Source organism: Thermobia domestica, chromosome 7 (assembly GCF_964235325.1).
Source record: "Thermobia domestica chromosome 7, izTheDome1.hap1.1, whole genome shotgun sequence".
Classification (NCBI taxonomy): Eukaryota; Metazoa; Arthropoda; class Insecta; order Zygentoma; family Lepismatidae; genus Thermobia; species Thermobia domestica.
In genome coordinates, this window is record NC_137460.1 from 298,970,536 (window position 1) to 298,987,121 (window position 16,586).

The window sequence follows — 16,586 nt, forward strand, 5'->3', positions numbered from 1 at the left end:
ATTGTACAAGTACACTAATACATAATAAATATATTCTGAAAGTTACACATCATTCCGACGAAACCAAAGGGAATAATAATTTGCAGTTCTTATAATTGCATTTGTCTGAACTGCGTAAAGAACTCTATAATAACGTTTCGCAAAGAGACGTTTTTCACCACTCCTATAAATGAATTACCTCTCAAATCACAATGAAATGGGCATTGAATTGGTATACCGTTATTGTTTAAAGCGTTTAATATAATAAAGTACTGGAGGGAATTTTCGGAAAGTTATCTCTAAAAGCTCCCTCTTTTGAGTAACTTCTGTTATAGATATACAACACTGCATAGAAACAAGATCAAAACGCTGTAAATAGACATTAACAGACATTAAACATAATTTTGGTCTTTCCAGCAACAATGGGAAATCACAGTAGTCGAGCTCTTAATGTATCGTAATATTCGAAAGAATAAATGAAATGACAGTCAAGGCGGCTTTAAGTCATTTCTTCAAAAATTTTGTTTGAAAAGTTTCGAAGATTTTGTTATCTCTTTTCACATTTCTCAAATAAGAGCTATGAAACAAGAGGTAGATAAATTTATAACATTAAAACTCTTTTTTTTTAATATTGCCGATCTTGATAACAGAAAATGATGTCGAGGTATGATAACCCAGCATGGATTATTTCATATTATACGTTAGCCCTATGGTTTTCTAAAGGCTCTCATTAACATTGCCTTCGAAATCATCATCGAGGACTTATGTACGATTATCACAACATATTCTTTTACATGTGGCACACATTGGTGAACAGGCCAGTCCCGATTTTATACATTCACAATACTTGTTAGTGATTAGTATTTTACGTACAAAAAACACTAGTTTGAGCAGTTCGGGTGATGCAGGGTCTTTTGAAGAAATCACGGGAATTATCAATTTATTCTTTATCATCAATCCTCATAATGTTGAGTCCAGCATCTTCCCCATCCAATGCTGGATTTGTAAATAGATCCCCTATGCGTGCTGTGAAGCCGCATCACTGGTCGGTGGAAGCATAGCATGATCAAATTCTCGATATACTTGTTGGGCTATTACATTACTGTACCTGTAATACTGGTTCTCACTCTTCTTACAACTGAAGTAGAATTTTTCTCCTGCTGAAGCAATTTCCTCTTTCGAAGCCGAAGACAGATTGGAAACCTTTCCAGTCGACATAATCACAATCAAAGTTCACAATTTTTCTGAAGAATATCTAGAGCTTTTATTTTACCTTGGTTGTGGATGCCTTAAATAGTATCACATCCAGAAACAGCATCTTCGAAATGAAGAATATCACGAACCTCACTCAGAAGAGCCTTTTGGTATGGAATATTGAACAATTTTTGTATCTTTTCATTGCTTTAAAGCTGGTTTCAAAAACTGTATTTTGTCAAACAGAAAAGACTTAGAAGTGAGAAGAACAATCAAATCAATATCCTAACCAACCACAGCGCCATTCGTTCCAGTGTTTATCTATGGCTACTGAGACAATGAAACTCTCTGCATCGGATTCGGCTTGATAAATATCTATGTTTGATTTTCGGCATTAACTTGATAGACTATCTATGAATTGTCTTTTGTTGTTGTTATTTGCAAGGAAATTAGCGTGTGTACTTGTTCTTGAAAAGTTTAGATTTATAGATGTTCTCTTAGCAGCTCTCCTTTACATCTCACAGAGCAGTGTTCACATCTTTTTATGGTGGGGTTAGTTGGATATCCATCAAACACGATAGTACCGTACATGATCCTTCATAATTTGATTCTATGTAAGAAATATAGCTTTTCAAAATATTCTCATAATTTGCAGGTCTGGACCACACCACAAAAGAAAGTAAGTAACCACCATCAACAACGTGAACGCAGTCTTCGGGAAGATATGACATACAGGTAGACTTAAAACGTTTGAAAAGAAACGCCTTTTTATTTTTTTCTTAATGATACACTGTCAAATAAGGATGGTGGTTTTGGTGCAAGCTCATACTTGAAGCACCTTCTCAGTTCCTCAGGATCTTTAACAACAACAATTATCCTGTTAAGGAAACGTTGCTGCGTATTGACAAGTATTGTTTCATTGTTTGTGACAATCCCAGAGTTTAATGCTGCAAGGAGAGTTACTTTATCTTTCCTGTGAATGATTACAGTCCCAAAATCGTTCCCTTCTTTTGCTGCTAAGGAACCCATTCTCTTTTCTATGGCTTGACCACAAGTTACTGTATCAGCTGCAACCAGTCCTGACCCGATGTTGATTAGTTCTTCAGATTCTTGATGAAATGGATTATGTTCCAAGAGCCACTTGCAAAAAGTTTCCGCCTTCCGGTAATCTCGAATCTGTCGAGAGGTTTGTTCTTCTTTATGCTGCTCAGAGGATGTAAAAGTTCGTTAGTTTCTCTACTGCTTTTGGTACTTTCCATACTAAGTGGTAACGAAGAAATTCGTAGTAACGAAGTCTCATTTGTTATGACCCTACCATGTGTAAGTCCACCTAAAGATTTCATCGGGCGGTTCAGTGATTGCTCTGTAACCATATCAGTGGATACTCCCGATCAATATATTTCAGAATAACGAATGGAGAAGAATCCTTCTTTTGTAAACTTTTCAAAATTTTGTACTGACATTCGATGATTCTGTTCAAGTACCAACTGAAGATACAGGTAAGCACTTTTTGCGTACAAATTGTGGAATGCTCCATAAAAGGTAGGGATCATAATTTTAACTATCTCGACATGCTTCATCCAGTTTCAAGTTCTTTCCGCTACAAGAATTCCAAGACCAATATCAATTGATTCATATACTGAAGCCACAATTTTGCGTTTCGACTTGTTTCCCTTGCTCTTCTACAGATTTTATTTAAGTCATCTACCACTTGGATATATGCCTCAGACAATGTTAATTCTGGCAATGACTTTTCATTCCTAAGTACCTCTTCACTCTCTCTTATTATTGTATTTAAATAGTAGCTTTTTAATTCACTATATCTTTAATATAAGCAATAAAACAATGCACAAAATATTAGTACCTAGATGTGCTATCAAGGATCGAGAGAAAGTATGACCTGAGATAAGGTTGGAAATTGTGTTTTTAGCATAAACACTTGACCACAGTTCCTCAATTCTGCTGCCTCTCATGATATAGCCTATCGAACCTAATAAACTTATTAGCAAGTGAAAGCCACCCAGTCATACACTGGCTGTTTAAAGAGGGCTCCCATCCTTTGCTGACATTATAATTCCACATGTTTTCACAAAAAGAGTTTGGTCGAGAGTAACAACGCATTTGTTCTTACGTTTGCTCTCTCAAGCAGCATATACGAAAGCTGTATTTATATCACTCATGTTACTTGCTTCTAAATTTATAAAAGGAATCGGCAATACTTTAATAATTTATGAGTAACTCATTTATAGGAATAGTGAAAAAATCTCTTTGCGAAACGTAATTATAGTTCTTTACGCAGTTCAGACAAATACAATTATCAGAACTGCAAATTATTATTCCCTTTGCTTTCGTGGAAATAAAGTGTAACTTTCAGAATATATTTATTATGTATTAGTGTACTTGTACAATTTTTTGAGTATGAATTCTATGCAGTGTTGCCATGTTACAGCCGAAAATATTCGAAAAAGGGGAATTTTGGGCATTAAATCTTAAATATTTCCCGCCATTACTTCCCTTTGATAGGTACTACGGATAATTGCTATACGTCGAATGAAAGCCAATTTTATTGTGATTCTAAAGAGGTATACTTTGTAATTCTTGACTGGTTAGTATGCTTGCTATATTATTTTAAACCCAAGACTGGCACTTCCTTCGTAAGTATTGTGTGTTCAGCCATTTTCCAGGATGGCGCCTTGAGCACAACTTTTATTTTTGGGGACTTTATATGAGGGGCTCGGGCGTAAAACATGGTAACCCACCGACCCAGCGAAATTGAGTTCTGAACTGTAATCACCTTGTCTTGGGTGAACGCGTAAGACTGTCATTTCAAATGGTTGAAAATTTCATCGGTAGATGTTGTAGGCGACTACATAAAGCATGGGAAACCACAACGTGTTTGAAGTAAAACATGGTAAGCCACAATCAATATGGTGGAAATAGAGAACAATATGCTGACATCCATAGGATATGGAAGTCGATTTGGTGTTGTCTAGTGTTGTTGACGATAGCAATGAAGATCCTGACTATATTCCCGAAAATTATAAAGTTGTAGCAGGAAGAACAAGGAATATCATGATCATAAGGTATGGAAACGCTACCTTATGTGCGAGCAATTTCACATTGATGGGATATCAAGTTTTACGTCAAAATGGGGTTTATTTCTATTAAATAATTAAATTACCCTTCTTATCAGCAGCCTGATTTCCGTGTTGATATATTCTAAGTATATAGAATGTTTCTAGTGAAAAAACATACATCGTTATTTTTTTAATCGAGCTGTACTTCTCTTGTAGTGGGATTGTGCTTTACCATGTTTTACATGCAATGCATATGTAATGACATATAATGCACTTTGTAGTCTTGTACATACAAAGAGATAGATTTCAGTCGGTGTCGCAAATTTTCCCAGTCGTCGGCCACAAAATGATGGCTAGCGATAGAGATTTTGCATGTATAGAAAACTGTGTCAAACATCACTTTCAAAATGTGTATAGCCTTAGCAATGGTTGAGTTGAGTTGATTTTGAGTTTAACGTCCCTTTCAGCAGCGAGGCTATTATAGATGGGACCTACCGATTAACATGGAATCCAAACCACATGATCTCCCGACAGGAATCGAAGCCAAGTCTTTTCCCAAGCATTGGATTGAAGTGATCACGAAACACTGATTTATTGTCACTGAAATGACAACGGAATACTTCTTTCAAACATCTCACCTAAAACAAGCCATATAAAGGAGCCACACGGACAGAGGTAAATGTATGTTTTGTCATTCGGAACCGTACGTACTCTTCGTTAGTTTCTCGTGCAATCCCGATGTTGGGGAAAGACTAAATCTACAGAAGAAAGAAAGAAACTGGTAGATTTACAGGAATTTCTCCGCAACAAAAATACACCAAAAGGAGACCTATCGGTAACAAAGTTACATGCCATAAAGGATTGCCTCCAGTGGGTACCTCCAGTGTACAGTGATTTCTACAAACAGCTAATATCATCACAAACAATTAATAATTGTTATATTGATGCCTCGAAGTGATTTTGTACCTTAACAGACCTCCTCAACTGTAAGTAGTAATGCTATTCAAGTTGTTTACTTGTGTGGTACACTTTTGTTCATTTCTGTAAAACGTGATAAGCCACGTTTTACCCTCACATTAAAGGCAAGAAGGGGTTTATATTTTTTTCATTGCAAATAATATTAATTTTAAAATGTCATAACTTGAAAGAAGATATAGTCAATGTTATTTCATGTTTGTATTATTTTATTTTTATGTTTAATTTTCAATACAGATTTCCACAAAAATTAAATTGCGATTTTCTCGAAATCTCACTTTTGTGGGTTATCAAGTTTTACGCCCGAACCCCTCATATATTTTGAATCCTAAAGATATATAGAATGTTCATACAAAGTCTCTTGCTTGTATGATATTTTTTTTAAACCTTAATTTTTAAACCTATAATGACTGGACTATAGATGTAATTGAAACTCGTAAGGTTCTTGTTTACGCGTGGCATATATTTCTGTAATATTCTATTGTACTGATTCCATTAGACTTTATCACTTGTTTACGACATAACGAAAATAGTTTGTATTGAATGGGCAAGATTAGAGTCATATTTCGATCGCATTAGATGATACATGCATTCGTTGAAGTATGTCCGGTGGCACTAAAACCATTTCCTTACTATATTCCATGAGGATTATTGTCTAAACAAAAAAAACTGCATAAAACATTTCCAACAATAGATGCAAGTAGTGCAGGCAAGAATTCTTCTTTCTGTTTGCTAAATGTTTCTTTTCCTTACCAGATAATTTTGTATTGTCCACTCAGTAGCGGAGCGTGTCCTGGTAAACGTTTCAATCTTGCCTTCTACGCATTATAACAACATTGGCAATTTTTTTTATTAAATTTTGATTTTGAAAATTGATTTATTGATTGAAAACATCATTTTTACTTGAATGGCATGAACCTTGTAGTACAACATTTGAAATTTTCAACCCATACAGAAGACATGACTAATAATAAATTTCCCAGATATTATTTACCAACTATTGTTTTTTCACAATTCCCAACTTTTACTCGGGTAACCTATGTACCTCTCGCACTGATGTAAACAGTGTGTATGAATGTGCCCAAATCCCGGGTTTAATAACCTATCACGTAGTTCAACACATTGATTATGTTTATACTTTTTAATAAGTTACCTATGAAAGTGAATAAGAACGCTAAGCCAATTTTACAATGGGACCTGTAGAACATTCACAAGTTTCATTTTTTGACAACTTTCATTTTCCAAAATTTAAGAGGACTTCATCAAGGTACCCGTATCGTAAGGAAGGAAATGGACCCGTGTATACATCCATATAATCATAGAATGTATTAAAGCCTCATAAAAGGGACTAATTAGATTTTAAAAATATATCAAAACTTTTGGCGTTTTTATTCCCATGAAAAGGAACTAGATGGACCACCGAAACTGATAGTGTATATATTAGGATTCCAGATATTATTTCAAAATTATTGGTTTTTGAAAAATTTGAAAACTGAACGGATATTTTTTGGGACACGTTTGAAATAGTTCTCCAGAGCAATGATTCGTTTCTCCTTCATGAACCATTCACTGTTCATTTTCATCGAGTGTATATTCTAAGAAGTTACACAATTTTAACCTTTGTATATTACCGTGGAAAATATAACATAGAAAAATTTATCGTGGGGTTCCTATGAAACCTCAAAAGTAAATAATTATTGGTGTTCCGTACAGAAATTTTATAAAGATATATTTCAAAACAAAACTTTATTGCATTCTACTCCAATTAAGACTAACACTTTTGTCACTTTTGACATCACTAACATAATCGTCATCCAAAATAGAAAAGAAATACTTAATGACCACGGCACCAGAAAACAGATGCAACTACAACACAGGATAGTCAAGTCGTATCTGAGGTTGTTCCTAGAAGTAACAGATTTTAGCCCTTTGTTATTTTTAACCATGTCTTCATTCCCATCGGAAGATGTATTGTCTATAGAAGGTGATGCATTCTCTTTGACCAAAGTATAGCTTGAAAGATTGATGCTATATATATGTGTGAATGATAAACAAGTCTCAATATGTAGAGAGAGCAGGTAATAAATATTCCTACTCTTCAAAGCACTTTGAAACTAGCTACTTTGTTACTAAGAAGTTGTTCAAAAATATAAGCAGGTTTCAAGATATCCATTGCTTCAAAAAGTAACCCTGCGGAAGAAAGCGAGATTACAAACAATGTAGTGTATTTTAAGAAACCTCTTTTCTCACTAACACACAAAATGTACTTCGTCCAATATATTAAATATACGCTGGGGAGAAATACAAAAACAGACTCTTAGATGCATTCATTTGAAGAGATATACTACATTAAATATCTCTAGTATACCAAAAGAACTGCAAGGTAGTACATAAGGGTTAAGACAAGGGGTGATATCAATAAAAATGAGTAACTAAACCGGAGAAGTCCTTCTCGAGAATGGGAGTAATTACATCTGGAGTAATATTCTCTCTCAATTTCGTATCAATAAAACGAGCCACTACTCAGGTCTAGACTGCTCCGGATTGATGAACGTTCACTCGCGTTTCCTCTGCGCGTAGCAGTAAGTCGTATCAATAAAAGAAGTGATTACTCATTTCTCCCATCCGTCGAACGGTCATTTCTTTGTGGGTATCCTATGGCGCAGTATCCTAAACGGCATGGGAGGACAAGTAGCAACGACAGTTTCAATCAAAGTGCGTTTCTGAATATTATAAAAGAGTTTTTTCAAAGTCACATTTACCAAAAGTACACGAAGGAAAGCCAAGCTTTTAAGGCAATTACAATGAAATGCAACGAAATATCAAATACACCTAAATTATGACTGAGACACAAATCCAAAAGAGAATCTTTAATATTCGAGCGAGAATAAAACAAATAAAAAACTAATTTGCAAAAAAAAGGATAACAAGAAAGTAATACTGGAACCATGGGAATGAACCTATTGGAGCTAATGGATGTTGATTCGAATCCAGCAATATCGAGTTTAACACGACAAGAGCATATCACGTGTTGTCCAAGGTCTTTGTAGATTGTTTGGCTGTAAGAACGAAATCAGACACTTGGCTCATTTGTTTCGTTCTTTTTCGAAATTTCTCGTTCTTTTCGTTCTTTCAAAAACGTCCAGCCAGTCACCTAATAAAGCACGTCCATATGATTGCTTTCTTCACACCATACGTATCCCCTTTCGCCTTGACATAAACAAAATACATTCACATGTATACCCCTTTCTATTAACGCTGAGTTGAGTTACTTTTGAGTTTAAAGTCCCTTTCAGTAGCGAGGCTATATGAGACGAGACCTACTGATTAACGTGGAATCCGAACCACATCAACTCCCGCCGGGAATCGAACGCGGGTCTCCCACGCCAAAGGCATCTACGCTAACCGCTTAGCCACGAACGAGCTCTTCCTATTAATGTGTTCGTCTCCAAAATACTAGGTTTCTTCATTGCCACACGTGTATAGTCAAGTGCTCCGATAGCATCCGGAAATGTATATTGTTCTTGCCACTCTGCCTTTGCTGCTAGCATATTACGCACACTTGACGGAAATAATCCGTTTTTCAGATTTCACAACAATCGCATCCATTACACTTGTAGTAGTCATAGATACAATACTTTGAGACACACCAGAATCTTCTGACACTCCGACCTGGAATCCCGGATCATTCACGAAATGCAAAAAAACAAGCATCTTTTCGTAATAACGTAGTGCGCCACCCCGACCTTCGGTTGAGTCTCCTAAAAATGTTGTGCTAACCACTCTACTTTTCTTTCATGAACCTATAATGTTTTTTGTAATCACCCTTATTGCAACATTTCTATGCAGCTTATAAGATTTTTTCTACGCTGCAAAACAATCATATGCTCTGTCATATTTCGCACTGAGTCACCTACCAAGCTTGCTTCACAAATTTGGAGAAGTTACTTGCATCACACAGAAGTCTCTGATATTTATTGGTATCAAACGCGGAGTAGTTACTCGGCTCGAGAATAGAGGTCTGGTATCTCCAAAGAGGCGCGGCTTCTCCGAGGTCAGCCGAGACGAGTAGTGCTCAGTTCTCTTTGTATTGATACCAATGCGAGTAACTACTCCAAAAACGGGAATAATGAGTAACTTCTCCGTTTTATTGATATCACCCAAGGAGTACTACAAAATAAAAATTGCTGCAAAGAAAGTTTTGTTTCAGTGTTTCATGATCCCTGATCAGCAATGCTTAAAGACTGATTTGCCCTCCATCATGCACGCAGAGAAGGCATTGTGTTTTACGATATTGAAGCAGTGCAAGACAGGAAAATTGACAATATGTGCATGTTCTTAATTTAATGTTTGCACAACAGATCTGTTTCACATATGTAGGAAATGACATTATCATGCAGTCTTGTAATACTTGTGGACAACTGCAACATATCTTTCATGGCTAATATCTAATTCATGATTTTCTTTTGTACTTGCGGGAACGACTTCCTCCAAAGAGGATCGTGTGTCTTGCGTATGCATAAATTTAATTTAATTACAAAATCACTGCTTTAATCTGAGTAAAATTAAAACTTTTTGTATCTTTGAATAAAAATTTTAAAAAATGATTGAGTACTTCAGAATCATTCTAAACATCAAAGGCCTTATACAGAGTCGTTCTTACGCGTGATTAGTGTCATACTAAAGAGTTCCACTAACGTATGCTTCCTGCAGTAGTCAGGCCTTTAGTATGACGCTAATCATACGTCAAAACGACTCTGCATAAGGCAGCTAAAGTCTTACGTCAGCCTTGAAACACGGAAATGTAAACAACTTTAGAGAGGGAAAGTGCTTTGCCAGCTGAATATACAATTCAGCAATTTTTTAATAACATCATGCAATGCTACGATCCCACAATCATCCAGGAATCATCATCCTCCACAGCATTGTCTGGGTTTTAAAGATGACAGAACACTCTCTTGGCTAATATAAGTCTGCTCTTCCCTTTCCTTGTCAGTGTAGTTAATGTTATGTTGACTATGGCTATATTAGATTGTTTTGGTCTCTGTGACAGGTTAATTTTGAATATTGTATTTAAGTTCATTCATTGTATGACCACTGTCACTGCTGAGAATTTGATTGGCTCTCTAATTATTCGTTAATATATATTGTAATTTCCTTTACTATCTCTAATTGTTGCCTATTATATGTTGTAGCTTCATACGGAAAGCTTAGAATCATATTTCTGTGGTTCTGCTCATAAAACAATTAAATTGGGAATGTATATTTCCATTGTGTATCATTCAGAATAAATACAGAATGATTCTACCTTAATCTTTACGTTTCATTAATAGTTGAAGACTCGCTGTAGAAAACAATGTAAATGCCACCTTACGATTATTTCATTTATTTTATTTTTTTTAAAAAAAAATATGTTTATGCCTTAGTTAGATTTTCATACATAGCTTCACTTCGTTATATACTAGGTTGTATTTCTAAGCAATAATGTTTTCAATTTTGTGACGTTTGGGAACAATTTACTATCTTTTGTCTCTGCTATTACAGTAACTATTGTTTTTGGCATTTACATTGTTTTCTAGAGCGAGTCTTCAGTTATAATAAATTGTTATCTAACAGTTTATATTCCATTTTCATTTTATACCAAAGTCAAATACATTATTTTTATTAAATGACACACGCGGTGGACATTTTATACCGACGGCCATGATGGGATATGAGCGCAAACACTCTGCCATCCTAAACGGAAACAAAGTTTTAAGTTTAGCACTGGATAATCTGGCGTTCATTTGGCTCCTTGAATTTTCTCATGGCTTTAAAAAAAAATATTAAAATATTTAGTTTACCAACAACCAAGGGCTACTTCACGCATGACTTCAACACCATCGAGAATCAAACATACATTGGATTACTTCTTGAAACGAAGTATTATGGTGCAATTGACATGTTCAGGTAAGACAGGAACAGGTACAATTATACAAGGCACATCGTGAGGGCACGTTTCGTTTTCAGGAGGAAATAGTTAATTATTGCGTCCAAAATGTTAATGTTCTTCGACAAATATGTGTTTCTTTCTTGAGACATTCGAAGCCGAAACTAAAATAAATCCGTTCTTGAATATTGCCAAAGGAAGCAGCTACAAGGTTGTGTTTTGACGCAATTTTATGAAGCCGAATATCGTTAGAATTCTACTAGCAATTTGCTAATATAAGAGAATTACACAATCGATTGCGCAATTCGATGGTCGACCTACATCAAAAAGACAGAAAAGAAAATCCTACAAGCAGATCGACAGAAATAAGTGTTCCTTGTAGGATTGCGCATTGATAGATATTACTGACAACATGAGAAGTGGGAGAAAACAGGTTTATGAATTTGAAGATTGCCATTTTCACGGTTGCAGAAACTAAGCATGTAGGATGTAACCAGAACATCTACGGCAACCCTGAAGACACGATGGATTTCAGATATGAACACACGCAACGTAAAGTTTCAATACTGCATAAATTAGAATTCGTACATGAAATTCGGGAGTACGAATTTGAACAGATTCTGAATTCGGCAATGGTTACGTACCTCGAGAAACACCCCTATATGAATCGCATAGCCATAAGTAGGAGAAATTCACTTGGTGAAAATGTGACCTTTGTCCCTTAGGCCCGGCCGAAACTAGTATGTTGCTATGCAGTAATAAGGTAGTATACTTATGTCATGCTTTTGGATGTCTACCGGCTGTAGAAACAACACGAAACATGCTTTTTCCTCTTCTTCTTCTGTATGTGACCGTAGACATGTATAGGGTAGTTATTTTGGACCCCCGCCCCCTCCGGTGATGAGCGTAAATGTCCATGAGAACAGATTTTGGTACCAGACTGTATGAAATTTATCCTTTGATCGAATTGGTCTTACTTGCTAAGGTCAGGTGCCTGTATAAACAAGATGAAACATGTAATTTTGGACTCCGTCCCATTGTTGACTATGAGATGAGACTGAGAAGCTTCCCATAAAAAATGGGTTCCAAGCGAAAGTTATTATTGAAGAACTGATGATGATGCTTAGATTCATCGATGTTGATCTTAGTTGCTAAGGAGAATATAGCATTTCATTCAAAGCTGCTTTTATAGGAAGCGTGATGTCATGTTTATTGAAGATATAGGATGAGAAGTCGTATACTCAAGTCAAATATTTGAATACCTAATTGGAAGTTAGGGGATTTTTTGTTTAAAGTCACTTTATGACGTTGTATACCTTCGATTTTGAATACGTAGAAATGATGGGTGGGTGTTATTGAATGCATCGAGAATCGAAAAAGGATCCGTGTTATTTATGCCGAAGGAAAGATATCAATAAAAAGTTATATGATGAGAGCCGCTAAGATCTATCGATTAATATGAATAATTGCCTTTGATTGACGTAATCCACATTTCGAATCTGGGTGGATCACTCTCCATTTTACGTTAGTGAAGTTAAATTTGCAAAAGGAGAGAAACGTACATTTGCCCACACAGCAAGGAATATTTCCTCAACCAAAAGAAAATACTTTCCTTGGTTTCCAAAATGTTTTCCTTCTTTGGAGATTTCCATGCTGGTTTCCCCAATGTATTACGAATATTTTTCGAAAATATTTTCCAAAAAATGTTTGGAAAACATTTTAGAAATTACCAAAATTACGTTTTGAGAATGCTTGCCGGAAAGTAAATCCAGAAAAATATTCACAAAATGTATTAGAAATATTGTATTAGATGTAATGTAATATGTTTTCACTGTTGAGAAGAAAAATATTTTCGAAATAATACTAAAAATGTTCTTCATATATGATATGGAAAACAATGAAACGAAATATAGTCCATATATTCAAAAAATGTTTACCAATACGATATTTTGCAATATTTTCTATTTTTACGAGAAAACATATTGAATATATATTTTTAATATAAGAAATATTTTTCAGAAATGTTTTTAAAAAGGGTACTTAAGATTACTAAAATACTTTAGTAAAAATTCTCTTATAACTTAAATGAAATACTTTCGTACAATATTTTAGTATTATTTCCACAAATTTGAATAAAAAAACTTTAAAACAGGAAAAAGCAAACATATTAAAAATGTATAGAAAATGTTTTCTATTGTATTTTGGAAAATATTTTGTTTTTAGTGAACAACATTTTCTGATATATTTCTATTATAGAAACATTTTTACATTGCTTTCAGAATATACTCTTCCGTTACTGGTAAAAACATATTCCTTGCTATATCTGAGAAGTATTGCAAATATTAACCGGAAATATTTTTTTAAAAAAATGTTTGGAAAACATTTTATGAAGTACAGGAAGTACATTTTTAGAACGTTGGCAGGAAAATAATGTAAGGAAAATTTTCACAAATTGTACTAGAAATATTCGGCATTATGCAGAGTCGTTCTGACGCGTGATTAGTGTCATACTAAAGATTTTCAATAACATATAATTCCTGCAGTAGGCAGGCCTTTAGTATGACGCTAATCATACTCAAAACCACTCTGCATAAGGCCTATTGTGTTGAATGTAATGTAATATGTTTTCGCACTCAACGCAACAAAACCAACGTTGAGTGGAAGGTATTAGAAACAATGCAATGTTTACAGTTAGTGTTGTTTAGCGGCTCACTTTTGCTATATAGAGAATTAGTTTTTCACCCTAATGACGGGCTTGGGCCTAAAACTCAAAATTTTCCGGGCCCGGGCTTAGCTACATTCGGGCCAAATTGGGCTCGGACCGAAAAAATTCAGCCCTTGCAGGTCTCTAATATATATATATATATATATATATATATATATATATAGAGAGAGAGAGAGAGAGAGAGAGAGAGACAGACAGAGAGAGGGAGAGGGTGTTCGCGTGAACTGTTTACTGCGTTTGGGAGGTGGATCTTCTCATCGAAACACGAAAAAAGTTTGTATGAACATGTGGTCAAAAGTCCAAAGTTTCGGAGCTATAGGCTTCCGAAAACGTGAAAAAGTGAATTTCAAGTGCCTATGGCTCCACTATTATGGAACCGATCGTGGTCGGGTCAACATATGACCTAGGAACTAATATGTGACCTACACAAATATCCATGTTCCAGAATCCTACGACACTTGCTCATCAACTTTTTTGGAGGCAATTGATTGATACTTCAAATTTTCTAAGTACTTCGGAAATGTCTCGCGGAAAATTGTTGCGCAAGTGCTGCCGGATTCTGAAACATGAATATTTAGAGAGGGCGCATACTAGTTTCCAAGTGGTGTATTGACCCGACCACGATCTTAAAGTTCATTTCTTTTTCACGTTTTCAGCAGCCTATAGCTGCGAAACTATGGACTTTTGACCACATGTTCATATGAACTGTTTCGATGACTAGATTCACCTTCCAAAAGCTGTAAAGCGTGCACGCGAACACCCTATATATATATATATATATATATATATATATATATATATATATATATATATATATATATATACAGGGTAGTAGGTAACTCCACTGACAAACTTTGGGAGCTGATTCCTTATATGAAATGCAAGAAAAAAAGCTCTGATAAACATAGGTCGAAAAACGTCTCCTTTCAGAGTTATGAACCGCCAAAATTTCGAAAAATTATGTTTCGAAACGCCCTGCCTTAGAAACTATAGGGCATATCCCAAGCGGTTTAAGAAACTAGTATGCGATCTATCTAAATATCCATGTTTTACCATCTTCGGCGAAATGAACGCGCCATTAGTACTTAAATGAATATCCCTATATCTCAACTTCCTTTTTACAGTTCGTTTCGCCGATAACGGACCACGGTAGAACATATATATTTAGAAAGAGCGCATACTATTTCTTTTGTAATTATTTAAACCGCTTGGGATCGGTCCTGTAGTTTCTAAAACAGAGCGTTTCGAATCGTGAATTTTCGGCGGTTCATAACTCTGAAAGGAGACTTTTGTTTGTCCCATGTTTATTATAACTTTTTTCTTTCATTTCATATAAAGAATCACCTCCCAAAGTTTGTCTGTGGAATTACCTACCACCCTATATATATATCGCGTTCTTTAAGTTCTCGAATCAGGCATGGAAGAACATATTAGAATTATTCCGCAAACATTGTCCATCCTCTTATTTAGAATACTTTCTGTTGTGACAATATTCTGTGCAATATATTTTAATAAATTTCACATTTTTTTCCGAAACATATTTATATAGTTTTAAGAATATATTCTTCGATTAAAGTGAAGACATGCCCTTTGGTATACTTGAAATGTATTCAAAATATTACTTAGCAAGCTGAAATATCTGTTCTCGCATACGAGGGATAAATTTATACGATTTTTCCAACTTCAACTAAAGCAAATCCTCACATTGCACATTTTCTCAATAAAGAAGGAGAAATTGGGATCTGCATGAACCTGGCAGAACCCATTTTCGGAAATGGAAAATAAACCATGTAGATCGTTTGTTCATTGTTTGTTCAGGATTGTTCACATAAAATTTTCGTTTGTTCACGATTTATAAACAATTTATACGAAAAACAAAATGAGCGGTGCCGATTTCACGTACCTGAAAAATATTGGAAATCAAAAATAAACTATGCAGATCGCTTGTTCACGATGGTTCACATAAATTATTTGTTTGTTCACGATTTTTGAACAATTTATACGGCAAACAAAAACGTGAGTGTCGACTTTACATAACGACCTGAAAAATATAGGAAACAAGAAGTAAGCTACGCAGACCCTTTGTTTTTTGTTTGTTCACGATTGTATACATAAAATTTTTGTTTGGTCACGATTTCTAAACAATTTATTCGAAGCTGGAACGAAGTTTCGTAGCATAAATATGACTGTCTAGAAACTGATTACAGACCTGCTAAATATACATAATAATAAAGAATAGAAACTGGAATATAATTAGAAAGGGGAAATTGGTAAACTATAAAGATGTAAAGAAAACATAAATATAAAAAACACACACACAAATAATAATAATAATAATAATAATAATAATAATAATAATAATAATAATAATAACGCAAATTGTGAGAAAAAGTGTCAACTTGCTATCACGAGGTCAAATAAGGTACTTCAGTGTAAATTATATGTTTTACTGACATATTAGTTAGTTGCTTGAAAGAATGTTTCGTCTGGGAAATTCTTCACAATGCAGTCAAAAAACATTCTGAATTATTAAACGAATATGACTGAATTGCATATACTTAATAGCATATACGAATTTATAATCTCTCTCATGTATACTCTTCAACAGAAAGCAATATAGAAAGCATATAGAAATTCTAGGTGAAATACTTATTCTTCGCACGAGAAGAATGGATTCAGTTAAAAGTTTCTCGCCTTGGGATTCGTT